The sequence below is a fragment of the Canis aureus genome, chromosome 30, assembly GCF_053574225.1.
Source record: "Canis aureus isolate CA01 chromosome 30, VMU_Caureus_v.1.0, whole genome shotgun sequence".
In the NCBI taxonomy this organism is placed as follows: domain Eukaryota; kingdom Metazoa; phylum Chordata; class Mammalia; order Carnivora; family Canidae; genus Canis; species Canis aureus.
The window spans coordinates 32,585,568-32,601,103 of record NC_135640.1 but is presented as its reverse complement, the minus strand read 5'-3'; the positions used below and the strand labels follow the sequence as shown (position 1 = coordinate 32,601,103).

General features: G+C 46.2%; 1 long non-coding RNA gene across 2 annotated transcripts; it reads right to left on the bottom strand.

Annotated features, from left to right (window-relative positions):
* Positions 1-1,703: 1,703 nt before the first annotated feature.
* On the bottom strand, positions 1,704-11,338 carry LOC144301852 (uncharacterized). 2 transcript variants are annotated; one of them, XR_013368744.1, is made up of 3 exons: positions 10,215-11,338; positions 9,698-9,811; positions 1,704-2,231 (listed from the first exon to the last, which is right to left on the bottom strand). It is a non-coding gene; the product is annotated as an uncharacterized LOC144301852 (long non-coding RNA). The 2 variants fall into 2 exon arrangements; XR_013368743.1 differs by having other exon boundaries at positions 1,704-2,228.
* Positions 11,339-15,536: the final 4,198 nt, after the last annotated feature.

Here is a 15,536-nt window from a genome sequence, read left to right as displayed (position 1 = left end):
CAAGTCTGAACTCTAGGGGTGGGAAGGAGCCTGGAGATTGAGTTCAAACCTGATCAATGAGTGGATCCATCGTGCCTATGCAATGAAACCCCAGTGGAAAGCTCTGGACATTGAGATGGAGTGGTGCATGCTGGTTGGTGAATGTATCATTGTGCTAGGAGGGTGACCCACCTGATTCCATGGGGAGAGAGCACAGAATTCTTGCATTTGGAACCTCTCAGACCTTGGCCTGTATGTATATTCACTTGGCTGGTCCCAATTTGTATCTTTTATAACAAAACTGTAATTCTAGGGATAGCATTTTCCTGAGTTCAGTGAGGTACTCTAATGAGTTATCAAACCTGAAGGGGCCACAGGAACGCTTGAATCTGAAGCCAGTCAGTCGGTCAGAAGTGCAGGTAGCCTGGGAACCCCTGAGGCGTGTCTGGTGTCCAAAGCAAGGGCAGTCCCGTGGAGGACCGAGCCTTTAGCCTGTGGTAACTGGGGGTGGTTGCATCAGAATTGTATTGTAAGACACCAGCTGGTGTCAGAAAAGTTACCACAAAAGCAAAGTTTCACACTCACAAATGAGACCCAAGTACCTCATAGGTTGGGTTTCAAGAAGCTGAGGCAAGTACAGCAGTTTTCCCAGTGCTTGGGATATAGAAGCTCCTTGGTAAGTGTCTAGTTTTATTGTTTTACTATTAATATAGTTTTTGGGCAAACTCTTGGTGACTCTTCCCTCAGGTAAATTCGAGTTCTTTTGTTGTACCATGTCCACTTCCTTTTCCCAGTGAGATATGGAGGGGGATGGGAGACAGGAAAGATTCTTGAAAGATTTATCTTCAGGGGTGCCTGGGTGGCTCAGTCAGTTAATTGTCTGCCTCTTGATTTTGGCTCAGGTCATGATCTCAGGGTGGTGAGATCGAGCCCTGAGTGGTGCTCCACGTGCAGCACAGAGTCTGCTTGGGATTCTCTCTCCCTCTGCTCCTCCCCCCACTTGTGCCAAACAAACAAACAAACAAACAAACAAACAAATAAATAAATAACTTAAAAAAAGAGTCAACATCCTAAGCCCTTGGGATTTAAAAGTTACTGTCTTCCCAGTGCTCACCTACTTACTGCATGTCAGGCATGGGGAGGGGAGACCGACTGTAGACAATACACATGATATCCTAGGTAAGAAGGGGATAAGTGTTAATGGGGTAAAATGGTGCAGTGTCCAGGGGATGGGAGTGCTGGGTGGAGGTGACTATTTTAAATGGGAGAGGTTGAGAAAGCATGTCCTGAGTGAAGAGGGAGGGGGGTGAGGCAGTGAGTCATGAGGATGTCCTGGGATGCGTGCTCCAGGCAGGAAAGAGCCCTGGTGCTTTTGAGGAACATAGGAAGCTGGTGTTCAGGGAGCAGAGGCAGCTGGGGGGTAGTTGTAGGTCCCAGATGAGGTTCAAAAGGGACTAGGGATGGGGCGTGGACAGGGGCAGATACTGTAAGGTTTCGGGGCATTGCGAAGACTTTGGCTTTGACTCTGAATGCTACAGGGGAAACCCTGGAGGGCTCAGAGCAGAACTTACTTGACCAGACAAGGTTTTTTTTTTTTTATAAATTCATTTTTTATTGGTGTTCAATTTGCCAACATATAGAATAACACCCAGTGCTCATCCTATCAAGTGCCCTCCTCAGTGCCTGTCACCCAGTCACCCCCACCCCCCGCCCACCTCCCCTTCCACCACCCCTAGTTCGTTTCCCAGAGTTAGGAGTCTCTCATGTCCAGACAAGGTTTTTAAGGAAGACCAGACTGTGCCTGGGAGACCAGGTGACATGACTCTAAGAGTCTGGACACCTGGTGGCACCAGCAGAGCTTGTGGCAGTGGGGGTGTAAGAAGTGATCATATTCTGGATACACTTTGAAGTTGAGGATTTGGTGGCAGTTGATACAAGGTAAGAGAGAGGAGTCAAAGGTGTCTCCAGGTTTGGGCCTGAGACACAGCTGCCCCCCACTGAGAAGGGAAAGACCACAGCGACCTTTTAGGGACCATCTGCTAGTCCTGTGAAGTCTCTGTCCGCTCTGTCGTCCCCAAGTGAGCTTATCACTTTTTATTTCTGCCAGAATTGCCCCATCTCTTCTGGCCTTTGGTAGAGCTTCCCACGAAGAGCTCTGGCTTTCATCTTACAGACAAATCCTCTGCTTTTGGAAGGACACGTTCTATTTCTCTGCGGAAGGCTCCCTCAGAGGTCATTCGTTTGGGTGCCTGCTTAAGAAAGAGAGAAACTAGATTTAGAAAAGGGTGGGAGATGGTGAATATCCTCGAATGCACAGCTAGATCTAGATTTTTCTGAAAAGAATGCTGGGAAAACCATTGTTTATTTATACTGACAACCTTTCAATACAACAGGGCACGTTAAATTTGGGGACATGGGGGGGTGTTCAATGGTTTTATGACCTTGGTTACATTATGTGGCCTTCCCATGCTCTGTTTCCACAGCTATAAAATGGGGGTAATACCAGTCACTGTCTGAGGGAGTGATTATGAGGATTTTGTGAATAATTTGTCATTTTTCTCAGTCAATAGTCCTTATAACAGGCAAAATAATATTATTTTATGTGACTCTTTCTGCCTTTCCCTGGAAAGTGGCTGCTCCCTTTCATGTGTAAGTGTATGTATATACACACACAGGTACACATGTATTTACACATGCATATACACCTATACATACTTTTAACATATACATTAAATGTCTATGTAGACACTACTTTTAATTTTCCATTATTCAGAGTTGAGTTCTCTCCTTTTACATTGATTCTATTTCAGTGATAAATATGTGCTGTTTTTTCTTTTTTTAATTGAAATACATTTGGCATATAACATGGCATAAGTTTAAGGTATACAACACGTTGATTTGATACATTTATTTATTCATCTTAAAATTTATTTTATTTTTGAGAGAGCGCAGTGGTAGAGGGGGAGAGAATCTCAAGCAGATTCCGAGCTGAGCTGGGAGCCCAATGCAGAGCTGGATCCCAGAACCCGTGAGATCACGACCTGAGCTGAAACCAAGAGTCGGTTGTTTCAACCAACTGAGCCACCTAGGGGCCCCAGATCTGATATATTTATATATGGCAATATGATTGCCATCATAGTGTTAGCTAACACCTTTATCGCACCACATATTTATCTTTTTTTTTTTTTTTTTGGTGGGAATAATGCAGTCCAGTCTCTTAGCAAGTTTGATGTTTAGAATACAATATTATTATCCACCATCACTCTGCTGTGGGTTATATTTCCAGCACGTATTTATCTGCAAGTTGCAAGTTCGTACCCTTAACCGACAACTCTCCTATTTCCCCACCCCCTGTCACTGGGAACTATTTTTCTCTTAATTCTATCCCTCCTAACTCCAAAAATATTGTATTCGTTGCACTGGATTTCCAAGGTCATTTTGGAATGCATTTAGAAATACAGTCTCAGCATTTGTGAAATGGTTTTGCTTGCTCAAATCCCAGGCTAAAGACGGGTTGTGTGACATTGCTATATGCTCCCTTTTGGAAATCTGATGACCCCTTTAACAGGACAACCCGAGTCTTTGAGAGAGCATTTGGGAGCCCACTAAAATGCCCAGGCACGCTGACTTATTTTACTATTTCAGATCATTGGCACTTATTTGGATACTATTTGCATAGTAAATATTTAGAGACTGAATTGTCTTTTGAGATTACAATCAAGGTTAGAATTTCCAGACACTTTAAAGTTGTTTTTATAATAACGGAATTTCCAAATCGCACAGAAAAGACGTAGGCTGAAAACCATAACAGGTGGTCAAAGCTGAAAGCATCCTACAGACCCAACATGGAAGATGTTTCTTAACACTAACTCAGCATCCCTGAAAGCAAGAGCATCTGCATTTACTCTTCCTGCATGACTTCTTGAAGAAATGGAACTTTGCTGGAAATTGGTTGTGTCTCCTGTTATCCTTGTTTCTGAGAACAATTTTCCAAGAGGGCTTAATTATTTCCCACAGTGTGCAGCCACAGATGGAAGCCCTGTCTTTAGGATTGTTGTTTTTTCTCTTTCTCTTTTTAATCAGTAGAAGAAATCGTTGAAATAGTAATGGAACTTAAAATTACTCACTTTTGATGGCTTGAAGTTTATATTTCCAGAATATCAGGGAAGCAGCAAAGAACATTTTTGAACATGGGTGCTATGCATAGGATGCTTCCTCGGCTGGGAGATGTGGGTGAGCGGGTGCCTGGGCATTTTAGTGGGCTCCCAAATGCTCTCTCAAAGACTCAGGTTGTCCTGTTAAAGAGGTCATCAGCAGGTTTCCAAAAGGAAGCATATAGCAATATCACACAAGCCATCTTTAGCTTGGGATTTGAGCATCTGTGGCCTCAAAGGGTATGACACCAACCTCGTGAATTGTGTGCTTAAATTTTTTTCTAAAATTTCTATTTCCTTCCAATTAAATTTTTCCTGGGGCCGGGTAAAATATATTTAAGTATACACAAAATAGTGGAAAATTTCAAATATATTTTTGAAATTTAGCTTCAAAAGTAGAACAGTTTTATGCATTCCTATGTTCCCATTGGCCAGCTCCAATACAAAGTCTTTTATCCATAAATACTTTGTATGGAAAAGACACACACAACACACACACAACACACACGCACGAGATAGGACAAAGGCAATGTATTTTGGATCCTGGCTTGTAGACTGATGCTAATTCCGGCATTATTTTGTCACTCACTGTTGACTTGCTTCTTGGGAGATGCTTGCGCCATTCCGTTAAAGTGGATACATTACCTATTGTTTGTAAAATCTAGGGCTATGAGATTTATTTAATCAACAAAAATTTACTAATTCCTACAATGAGCTACAAATGTGCTATGTATGCCCTGAGGACTCAGAGGCAGAACACTCCAAGCTGGAAGAGAATCATGCAAATCAGCCTTGATATGCTCCCTGGCAGAGATGTGTATGTTGCTTTGTGTCTGGGAGTATCTTGCTCACAATTTAAAAATGCACCTTGAGGGCACCTGAGTGGCTCAGTGGCTGAGCATCTACCTTTGGTCATGATCCGGGGTCCTGGGATCGAGTCCCACATCGGGCTCCTCGCAGGGAGCTTGCTCCTCCCTCTGCCTGTGTCTCTGCCTGTCTCTCTGTGTCTCTCATGAATAAATAAAATCTTAAAAAAAATGCACCTTGATCCTGGTCAAATTTCAAGTGTTGATTATAACCTGACATACATACTATACAGCCCATTTCCCATGTCTACAGGGTAATCACACACACACACACACACACACACACACACACACACACACACGAGACCAAAGATGTCTGTCTTGACGCATGCAACTCCAATGAAAAGGCTTGAACTATTTCCCTTTAGGTTCTTCCCCAAATAGCATACATGTTGTCTCTGGTTTGGTTGTAGAAACCCTGAAAATGAATTCTGTTCTTGGAAGTGAGGGAAGAGCCAGAGAGGGAACACAGGGAGGAAGGCTGAGAGGATGAGAGGAGGCAGGGTAGATACCAGCGGGGCCTCCCTGAGTAGTGGGGTGTGGGGAGTGGTGCCAGCAGCCACCTGGGTTTAGAGATGGAGTGACAAAAGAGTTGTCAAATACCTGTCACACACACACACACACGCACACATAGTTCCATTTTTATCCTCTAGGGCCAGTTGGCTTAGTGCGGGTGGGTGGTGGCAGCAGCTCCCTTCGGCAGAGCTCCCTGGCTCTGGCCCCTCTATCCCTCCCCTCTATTCCTTCCCCTCTGTTCCTCCCCCAGGGTCCCTGGCACCTGTGGAATAAGACCACATCCTGGTTAGAAGCTCCTGCTCCTGGAGCACCTGGGTGGCTCAGTGGTTGAGCCTTCAGCTCAGGTGATGGTCCTGGGGTCCTGGGATCGAGTCCTGCATTGGGTTCCCCACAGGAAGCCCACTTCTCCCTCTGCCTGTGTCTTTGCCTCTCTCTCTGTGTCTCTTATGAATAAATAAAGAAAATCTTTAAAAAAAAAAAAAAAGAGCTGCTGTTCCCTGGGCTGGGGAATGGAGAGATGACCTATTCCTGGGGCTTCTCCTTTCCCTCCTCCTCCTCCTTTTCTCTGGGCTGGGGTCTCAGGGCTTGGTGGGCTCCTGCCTGTGTGCAGCTGCATGTGCTCAGCCCCCAGGGGCCTCGGGCAATATGCTTGGGCCCAGGGCCCTGTGCTGCTGAGCCTGTTAATTAGCGCTGGTACCCACAAAGCCCCATCTGTTCCCAGCACATTGTGCTACCCCGCTCCTCCACCTCCCCGACTCCCAGACCAGGCGGGATTCCTGTCATCCCAACCCATGGGCCCTGGAGATGTTCCCTCCCCAGGTGCCTTATGGTGGGGCCACAATCAGCTGTCACAAGGCTAGGTAAATCCTGCTCTCTAACCTGCCTGCGGGACAGGTAAGACAGGTAGGGTGGCTGGGGAGGGACAAAGGGAGACTCATCTCTCCCTGGTGATTGCTGGACCCTCTCTAGGCTGCCTGCAGATCCTGTGTCTACTTCCCTCCTTTCAGGAGCAGATGCAGCCCCCAAAGGGACAGTTTTATGGCAATCCCATTGTCTTAGTTAGGTTTCCTCAAGGCAGAGCCTGAGTCAAGGGCTTGGGTGTAGGTGGTTTATTTGGGGTGGAGGGAGGGACTCCAGGAAGCAGGGGTGAAGAGAAAGGGGTTGAGAGAAACAGAAGGGAGAGGTCAGCTACTGAGATTGTTGCGGTTGGCAGCAGGTATCCTGCACGCGAGCAGGTGGTCTTTAAGAAAGTCATTTCCCAGGTGGGTTCAAAATGTGTGAAGTCTCTCTGGGCCCACCCATCATCATCCAGAGGGACAGGTGAGGACAGGTGAGGGCCGGGGGGACTGCAGGGAAACCCTAAGATGCATCATGACGGATTCTGATACAGACAGTGGGTCTAGATTCTCTTCCCTAAAGTGACCTAAACTCGTCTAATTTAGCAAATATTGGTTGAACAGCTCCCAACCCTATTTAACGGAATCTTAGGGGATCTGTAAGTCATGCTGTTATTTTAAGAAGCACTAAGATAAAAGCTGCCAATTAAACCATGATACCCTATCAAATGTAAGATGCTTGCCTAGTTCGGAGATGAGAGAGTTATGTAAAGAAAGCACTGTGGGATTGGCACAGTGTCCACTACACCTTCGTAGGAGGGGGGATCGTGAAACAGAAACTGCCTTTGCGGGGATCCCTGGGTGGCTCAGTGGTTTGGTGCCACGCCTTTGGCCCAGGGCGCAATCCTGGAGTCCTGGGATCGAGTCCTGCGTCGGGCTCCCTGCATGGAACCTGCTTCTCCCTCTGCCTGTGTCTCTACCTCTCTCTCTCTATGTCTATCATGAGTGAATAAATAAAATCTTAAAAAAAAAAAAAAAAAAGAAACTGCCTTTGCTCCGGGGGTGGGGGAAAGACACCGCATACCATCCAGGAGGATAGCAATAATAGTGATCGAATAGGAGGAGGGGAACAAATCAAGTGCCTCAGAGGGAGAGTAATTCTGGTGGGGAGGAGTCAGGGAGGCCTTCCTGGAAGAGGTGGTAGTGTGAGCAGGGCTCACTTTGCCCCAGAGGGCCCCCAGGGGATCTAGTGGCAACCTGCCCAATGACACCTCCTAGAGCTGAGTCCTCCTCTCTTCTCCCCAGCACCGCCCCCACCCATAGCTGTTCCTGGGATCACTTCCTAAACTGTGCGCACAGGAAGTGCTTGTCACAGGCCCTGATTCTGGTGGGGATTCAAGTCGGACCTCAAATGAGCCTCAAACCCCTCCTCTCCATCCACCACACTCCCTCAGTCCCGGCCTCGCCGTGGCTCCTGGGACTGTGCTACAGTGACCCCACTCCCATTCTATTTCAGTCCAGCCTCCACATTTTAGCCAGAATGATCTATGTTGAGTGAGGATCTGTCTTTGTTGCTCCTCTGCTTTAAGTCCTTGAGAAACATCCCGATGTCCGGGGACGAAATTCTAGGCTTGGTCGCCCGGCCTTGCCACTCTGGCCCTGTGTCTTCTCTTCCTTCTCTTTGCCAGTCTGCTAATTCCAAGCTGCTTTTAGTTGTCCTGCAGGTGCCACGCTGTGTCACGCCTCGGTGCTTTTGCTGGATCTGCCTTCTCTAGCTTGGCTGCTCTGACCACGTTCTTTGGGACTCGGCTGTCACTTGCGGCCCGGCTGCACAGGGCCCTCTGCTCGTCCCCTCCGCAGGGCAGGGCTGTTTCTCTGAGTTCCTTCACAGGAGGAGCCACCTCTATTTGCCTTTAAATCGTTCCTGCTAACACTGTGTCTGGCATACAGCAGGTGCCCACAAAATTACCTTTTTTGGACTAAATTCTAAATGGAATCACCGCTGAGGGGCGCACCTGGGTGACTCAGTCAGGTAAGCCTCTGCCTTTGGCTCAGGTCATGATCTCGGGGTCCTGGGATCCAGCCCTGAGTCGGGCTTCTTGCTCTGTGAGGAGCCTGCTTCTCCTTCTCCCCCCACTGATCCCCTGCTTGTGCTCTCTCTCTCTCTCTCTCCCTCTTAAATAAATAAATAAATAAATAAATAAATAAATAAATAAATAAAATCTTTAAAAATAACATCACTGTTGATAAAAACTTCACATCGTCGGTACTTCCCCTAGTCATTGGTCCCATGGGCCATCAGGCTGCTGGATGGAAAATGCTGGGAGGAAATGCTGGAAGGGAAGGTGTCCTCAGCTGCCAGGGCAGGGAGGAGATTGCACCTCCCCTATGCATTGCTTTGCAAGAACACTGCCTTCATCACCCAGGATGCTTGTCTCCCAGGCTCCTCTCTTCCTTTTCAAAAAGACACACCTCCCTCCCCAGTACCAAAATGGGGGATTAGTTTTGCCATCACAAAGTACCACCAACTGAGCGACTTCAAATGACAAAAATTTATGATCTCCCCTTCTAGGAGGCTAAAGGTCTGAAATCAAGGTGTTGGCAGGGCCATGCTCCCTCCAGAGGGTTTAGGGGAGGATTTTTCCTTGCCTCTTCTGGCTTCTGATGGTGGCCAGCAATCCTTCGGGTCCCTTGGCTTGTAGTTTTATCTTTCTAATCTCTACTTTTATCGTCATGTGGCCTTCTTCCTTTTCTGTGTCTATGTGTCTTCAACTTGCCTTTTCTTTATAAGGGCACCCACCTTTTGATTTAGGATCCACCCTACTCCAGTAGGACCTCATTTTAACTCGATTATATCTACAATGATCCTATTGCCAAATAAGATCACATAGAAGCCAGGGTTAGGACTTTAACAACATGTCTTGTTGGAGGGACACCACTCAACCCACAACTACGATTCTCTGAGCATCTTTTAAAACTCAGGGATTGAGATCCCGGGGTGGCTCAGTGGTTTAGCACCTGCCTTTGGCCCAGGGTATGATCCTGGAGTCCCAGGACGGAGTCACAAATCGGGCTCCCTGCATGGAGCCTGCTCCTTCCTCGGCCTGTGTCTCTCTCTCTCTCTCTCTCTCTTTCTCTCTCTCTGTCTCTCATGAATAAATAAATAAAAAATCTTTAAAACTCAGGGATTGTTTTAGGTGTATTGCCCATGGACTCATGTTTGAGAGCCCCCACAACCCTTGTGTGAGGCCATATTACCACCCCAATTCCTGTGCAAGGACACTGATGCTCAGAGAGGCCACCCAGCTAGTTAAAAAATAAGACCACCCTGTGATGTGTGTCATACATCGGCAGCTCCATGAGCACCGTGAACGTGATGGTTTGCAGGGGGATACAGAGAAAAGAGTCCAGGGCTTTATCTTCAGCAAGCTTAAATTTGATGGAGTCAGGATCCAAAAATCTGAAGAAAAAGAGACAATCTGTATGAGGAAAGTAGATTGGCAATTATGAATCATGTATCTTAGAATCAGATGTTGAATGAAGCTACTTTTATTTTCTGAAGCTCCTAACATATTAGGGAGGGGAAAGGATGTCAACGCGGGGTTACATAAAGCTTGGGACATTTTAAACGTTTACATTGAACAATTGGTCATTTGTCATGTCAAAAACACAATGTGAGAGTGTTCAGCCTCAATTGGAGGTGACATCAAAAGCTTGAGGAGTGAGGCCTTCTGGGAACGTGAGTTTCCTTCTGGTTTGGGGCAGCACATGGGGCCACAGAGAGGAGAACGTGTAGGTCATGCAATGAGCTAGGGTAAGCATCGCTAGGCATCATTCTGCTGGAAGAACAGAAAATCTCTCACCGCACAATGACCAGCAGGGACAGGCTAGACATGTGAAGGTCAGGAAGGGGAGGGGTCCATATAGAGCAGGCCAGCAGAGCAGTTGGTGACCCGATTTCCCTAGCTTTCAGCCAAAGATGTCCCAGATGTCCTGGGAGAGCCGTTGGATGCTCTCAGTTCTGGGTTTTCATGCCTCTGCCCACTTAGCACCAGGCAGTGGTCTTTATCCAACAAAAATTTTCCAGAGAAAACATTGTCCTGGGGGACCTAAAGCTTATGCATTCAGAATTAATCCAGGAAAAGATCCCTGTTGTGAGCGGGAAGAGCCGCCAGGCATCTGAAGATTGGATTCAAGCAAAAGTGGTACATTCGATTCTGCTTCCTGATCTTCCTGGGATGGATTTGTCCACCTGCAATCAGTCATACCTGGTTCCCATCTAAACCCACTGGACCAGAATGTGGGTGGAGGCAGGGAGCGGCTAGGGTATTGTGGGTGATTGTTATATATACCGGTTCATGTGTATAATCCATCACCCTAAGTTTGGGGTATAGGGAGGCTGGGGAAGATGGTGTAAGTTGCCCATTCTTGAGTAGCAGGGGAGCCAGTTCAAGTGGCCAGGAAAGAGGAGGCCCATATGCTAGAATGGGTGGAGGGTGTGCCATTGTGTGAGTGGCTATTTGGGGAAGACAGCCCGGCACCATCCCTTGAGCCTCCATTACTAAACATCTGGCCCTGATGCCAACCTGTTGTCTTGCCATTTAGGGTTACAATTGCTGAGCAGCCAATCACCCCAAAACCGAGTGGTTTCAACAACAGTCATTTTATTTTCTCTCACAGTTTCTGTGGGTCATGAATTCAAGAAAAGTTCAGCTGGGTGGTTTTGTCTTGGGGTCACTCACGTATTCGTCATCGGGTGGTGGTGAGAGCTGGAAACTCAGGCATCTGGAACGGTTGGGAGCAGTGTCTCCACCCCTTTCTGTCTCTGAGTGTTTTCACATGCTCCTCCGGGAGCTCTTTCTGTGTGAGACTGTTTGGGCTTCCTTACAAAACGGCCACCTCATGGGTCTTTCCACAGCATGGTGGCTCAGGGCCTGTGCGAGGGTTCCGGGGGACAGAGTGGAGGAGGCATACCTTTTATGACTCAGCCTTCTGTCACATTCCATTGCTTACAAGTGAGTTACAAGCCAGTTTGGATTCAAGGAGAGTGAGCACAGACTCCTGCCCCATGATGCAAGAACTATCAACGTCCCAGGCCATAGAGGAATAACAGCAGGTCGTGTGGGTTGGGAGGCACTCTTGCAGCCATCTTGGAAATTTTACGTATATAAAATATGCCACACCGTGAATCAAAATATTGGTTTAAAAATAGAAAGTTCATCCATCAATCAGTCTGTCAGTGAAGCTGCCTAAGGAGTCAGAGCCTTTTATTGTGAAAATGAGGAGGTGGAAAATCTCTCTTCTGGAAATATGTCAAGTGATCTTTGAGGCCTAAGCCATTAAATAGTGTTTCCTCAGATAGCACTTTAAAAATTTGCTCGTTTGAGTGTGGATGGGGGCCTAAGAAACACTTCCTCCCATTTAATTGTTGAGGAGACTGAGGTTCAGGGAAGAGACTCAAGGTCCAACGTAACAGCAGTGAGCCTAAGCAGGATCAAGAATTTCTGGTTTCCGTGCGAAGGTTCCATGTGAACACTAACACGACTGAACACTACACTTAAAAATGGCGAAGGTGGCAAATTTAATGTTATTTGTTTTTTTTACCACAATAAAGAAAAGAACTTCTCCTTCCCATTACTGAAACCTCCATCAGGATCAGGTGACTTCACAGGTGTGGGGAAGCCGTTTGCAATTTTTCAGGAGCCATTTTGCTGATGACACTTCAAAGCTCAAATGAGCCTGAGAGCAGTCTGCTCCCTCACTCAGACCTCCTCAGTGGCTCCAGGGCCCACAGATCAGGTCCGGATATTTCTGCAGGATGTCCCTGGCCCTCCGTCATCTGAAGTACTCCCATCAGTGTCTGCCTGTGAAGGGGGAGACCCCAGCAGGAGGACTGGGTACCCAGCCAACCTCCCACACCTTCCATAAAACCAGGGGCAGGAGGACTGGGTACCCAGCCAACCTCCCACACCTTCCATAAAACCAGGGGCAGGGGACAAAATGGTCAGGTTTCCCCTAGGTATCGATTCTCCAAAATAATGCATGCTAGTGGGGGCTGCGAGGCATTGCATAAAAATGACAGTTTCTGGAAAATCTACTGCCTCATTGTTCCCCCCTGCCCGCTGCCCCCCTGGCCCCCTCCCCCTGGGCACCCACCCACTCTTCCTCAAAGAGCTCTTGCAGGGGTTAACAAAGGAGAGAGACCCACTTTGAAATTTCTTTTGTTCCGTGTGAGGCATGAAGCTGAAAGAAAATCAGCTTCACCGTCTGGACTGACAGAGGAGTGAGGGGGTGGGGGCAACGGGCTACAGAGGAGGCTGGAGAAGTCTTGGGGAAGTTTCCATATGCCAAGGAGCTGGCGAAAGAACCTGAAGCCAACAGCGCTCTTTTGAACAGTGCTTGTTCTGCACTGATCCAATATGTCTCTAGTGGCCCATAAAAATTTTACTACATTTTGTCCACCCGTGGATACTGTGACCTAATGTGACCCAATCAGAAATCTGTTTTGGCAATGTTTTCAGAGGGGATTGGAGCTGGCCGGGCTGCGGCCGAATTGACAGTGTTTGCTTTTATCAGGAATGATGGCTTCTGGTGGGAGCGGAAGGCAGGTGGTATGGGGAGCCGTGAACTTTGTCACAGAGCAGTGACTTCTGTGAAATTCACGGCAGTTCCTTCCAATTCTGTCTGAATGAGCTGGAGCGACCACAAACGTGTCCTGTGGGCTTCAAGAAATGAGGCGAGTGGAGTCTTCTTTCAGTCTTGAACTCGTGCGACAGAAAGCTTAAATGTGTGGAACAGGGACTGTTTTAATTGTGTGAAAGTATTTCACCCTATTCCTTTATGCTAATAACTCAGATTAAATACATGCAAATACATGAAAAAAAATATGAGCCCTATTTTTCCAGGCTATGACAGTTCATCTATTTGGGAAATGTGTCTTCTAAATTGTCACTGAAACTCCATGGTTGGCTAAGATGTCCCCAAGGAATAGAGGGGCCATGAGTAAATGCCTGGCCTCCAAAATGATGACTGGTTACACTTTGCAGTCCCTAAATACTTTGAGAATTTTCTCTGTGTTTCTCATAAATGTGAGATAGTAGTATCAACACGTTCCTCTGGATTATTATCCATTTGATTCAACACTGGGGTACCTTTGAGCCAGCATAGGATGGTCTGTTTTTATGACTGGTTCTGGTATTATCTTGGCCAGCCACTTTAAACTTTATGCTTCTTAGATGTTGTCAATTTCTTGTTAACCTGTCAGGCGAGGTTGCCCCACACCAGAAATCACAGCCATGTTAACAATACCGTTTCTGGCAAGAGTACCATAATCTTGAGGAATTCCACCTAATTTTAGGTGAGTTGATGTGACCTGGACAGAAATGGAGGCGAATAAAAAATTAGCGGTTTTGATGAAAATAGATGAGGTGCAAACCCTCAAAGTGGTAGAAGAGCTTTGTAGACATAAGAATATTTGAAACAAAAAGGAAATCCCTACTGTCACCACCACTGCCACTGTGACCATCACTATCATTGGAACCCTGAGTCGTGAACATCTGGAAATACTGATCCTGCAATGAGCCAGGACACTAAAGCAGCTCTGGCCAGCTTAGTAGTGGCTTTGGTTTTTCCTGATTTTATCATGTTTGCAGAGCTATGGCCTTGGCAAACATGGCTCTTCTAAGGCTGCCTTCTGCCTTCATAAAGTTTGTTTCAAAGCTACAGCAAAAAATAAGACAGGTGGCTACATAAAAATTCACCAGAAATCAAAAGCACAATAATCACCAGAAAATTTGAATGCAAAAATTTAATTTGGGCAGGCTTAATGGCATTTGGGCATGGAACCAAAACAGATTTGACTTTCCCTTAGAGCTGTGGTTCCTACCATCATGGGACTGTGACCCTCACTTATTGGCTATTCAGTTTGGTGTCCCAAATTTTAAAAAAGGGCCATTATAATTATATATTATACACTATACACACACACATATATAATGTGTATGTGTGTGTTGATGCATGTGTATATTTCACTTTAATCAACATGGATGTAATTTTCTTTTGAAATGTCTTATTCATTTTATTATGCTGCTTAAGGAATTTCGGGGATGCTTGGGTTTTATAAAGATAAGGCTGAGAATGGCCATTCCAGATAGATCAGCCTAACGATTCCAGCACCTGTCAAATTACTTTCCCCAATCCCAGAGTTTGGGAAACTTGGCTCCGTGCTGGTTTTGGTTGGCTGTGGTAAATCAGAAGCTGGGATTTGGAGGATGAAGGCTGAGCTGTCACTCTGCCCATTTTAATTGTTCCCCTTTAACAGGCACTTTCCTGATCACATTGACAGTGGTTGTAAGTTGCCATGCCCAAAAGCTTTCTTTTCTTCTTAGAATTCCTGACTCCCAGAGGGTACCTGATTGCTGGAATTAAGACTATTTCCACCTTCTCTTGCTGATAAGCGTGGTCATATGACTAATTTCTGGCTCATTGGTCAGGATATCAATGGAAGAGATGGAAGCTTCTAAGAATGTTACTTAAGAGGTAACTAGAGCCTCATCCCATCTTCCCTTTTCTTCCCACCATGAAGATGATGTCCCTAAAATGGCAGAGTAGGAAATTGGGAGAAGCTACATCAGTACTGGGATGTCTGAATCCAGAGTATCACATGAGAGAAAGAAACTGGTATCTCTTCTAAGTCATTTTTCCTCAGACTTCTTACTGGGAACTAAACTTAATTTTAATTTACAAGTTCATTTTATCCTTTCAAAATTTACCTGCTTGTATTAATTGCCCCACACCAGAGCCATTCTTTCTGCTAGGTGGTGGCTACCCAACACATTCAACTAATTCAAAGTTTACTGGAGACTTCAATCTCCTGAACCAGCAGTTTAAAAAGATCTCTTTCAAAAGAAATGCAGTGCCTTTCTCATAATTTCTGAGGATTCCTGGTGTGTGTGTATGTGATGGAGTGGGGAAAAGCTTAGATCCTACTGGCCAATGCCCATCACCTCTTTCTCTGCCATGGCCCGTTTTTTTTTTTTTTTTTTTTTTCTCTCCATCATGTCTGATGGTTCCCTCACTCTGTCTACTGCCTTCTCTCCATAGTTCTCCCGAAGTATGGGCATAGCCCCCTTCCTTAATTTCTCATCTCTAACATAATGCTAATGAACTTTTACTGTATAATGGAT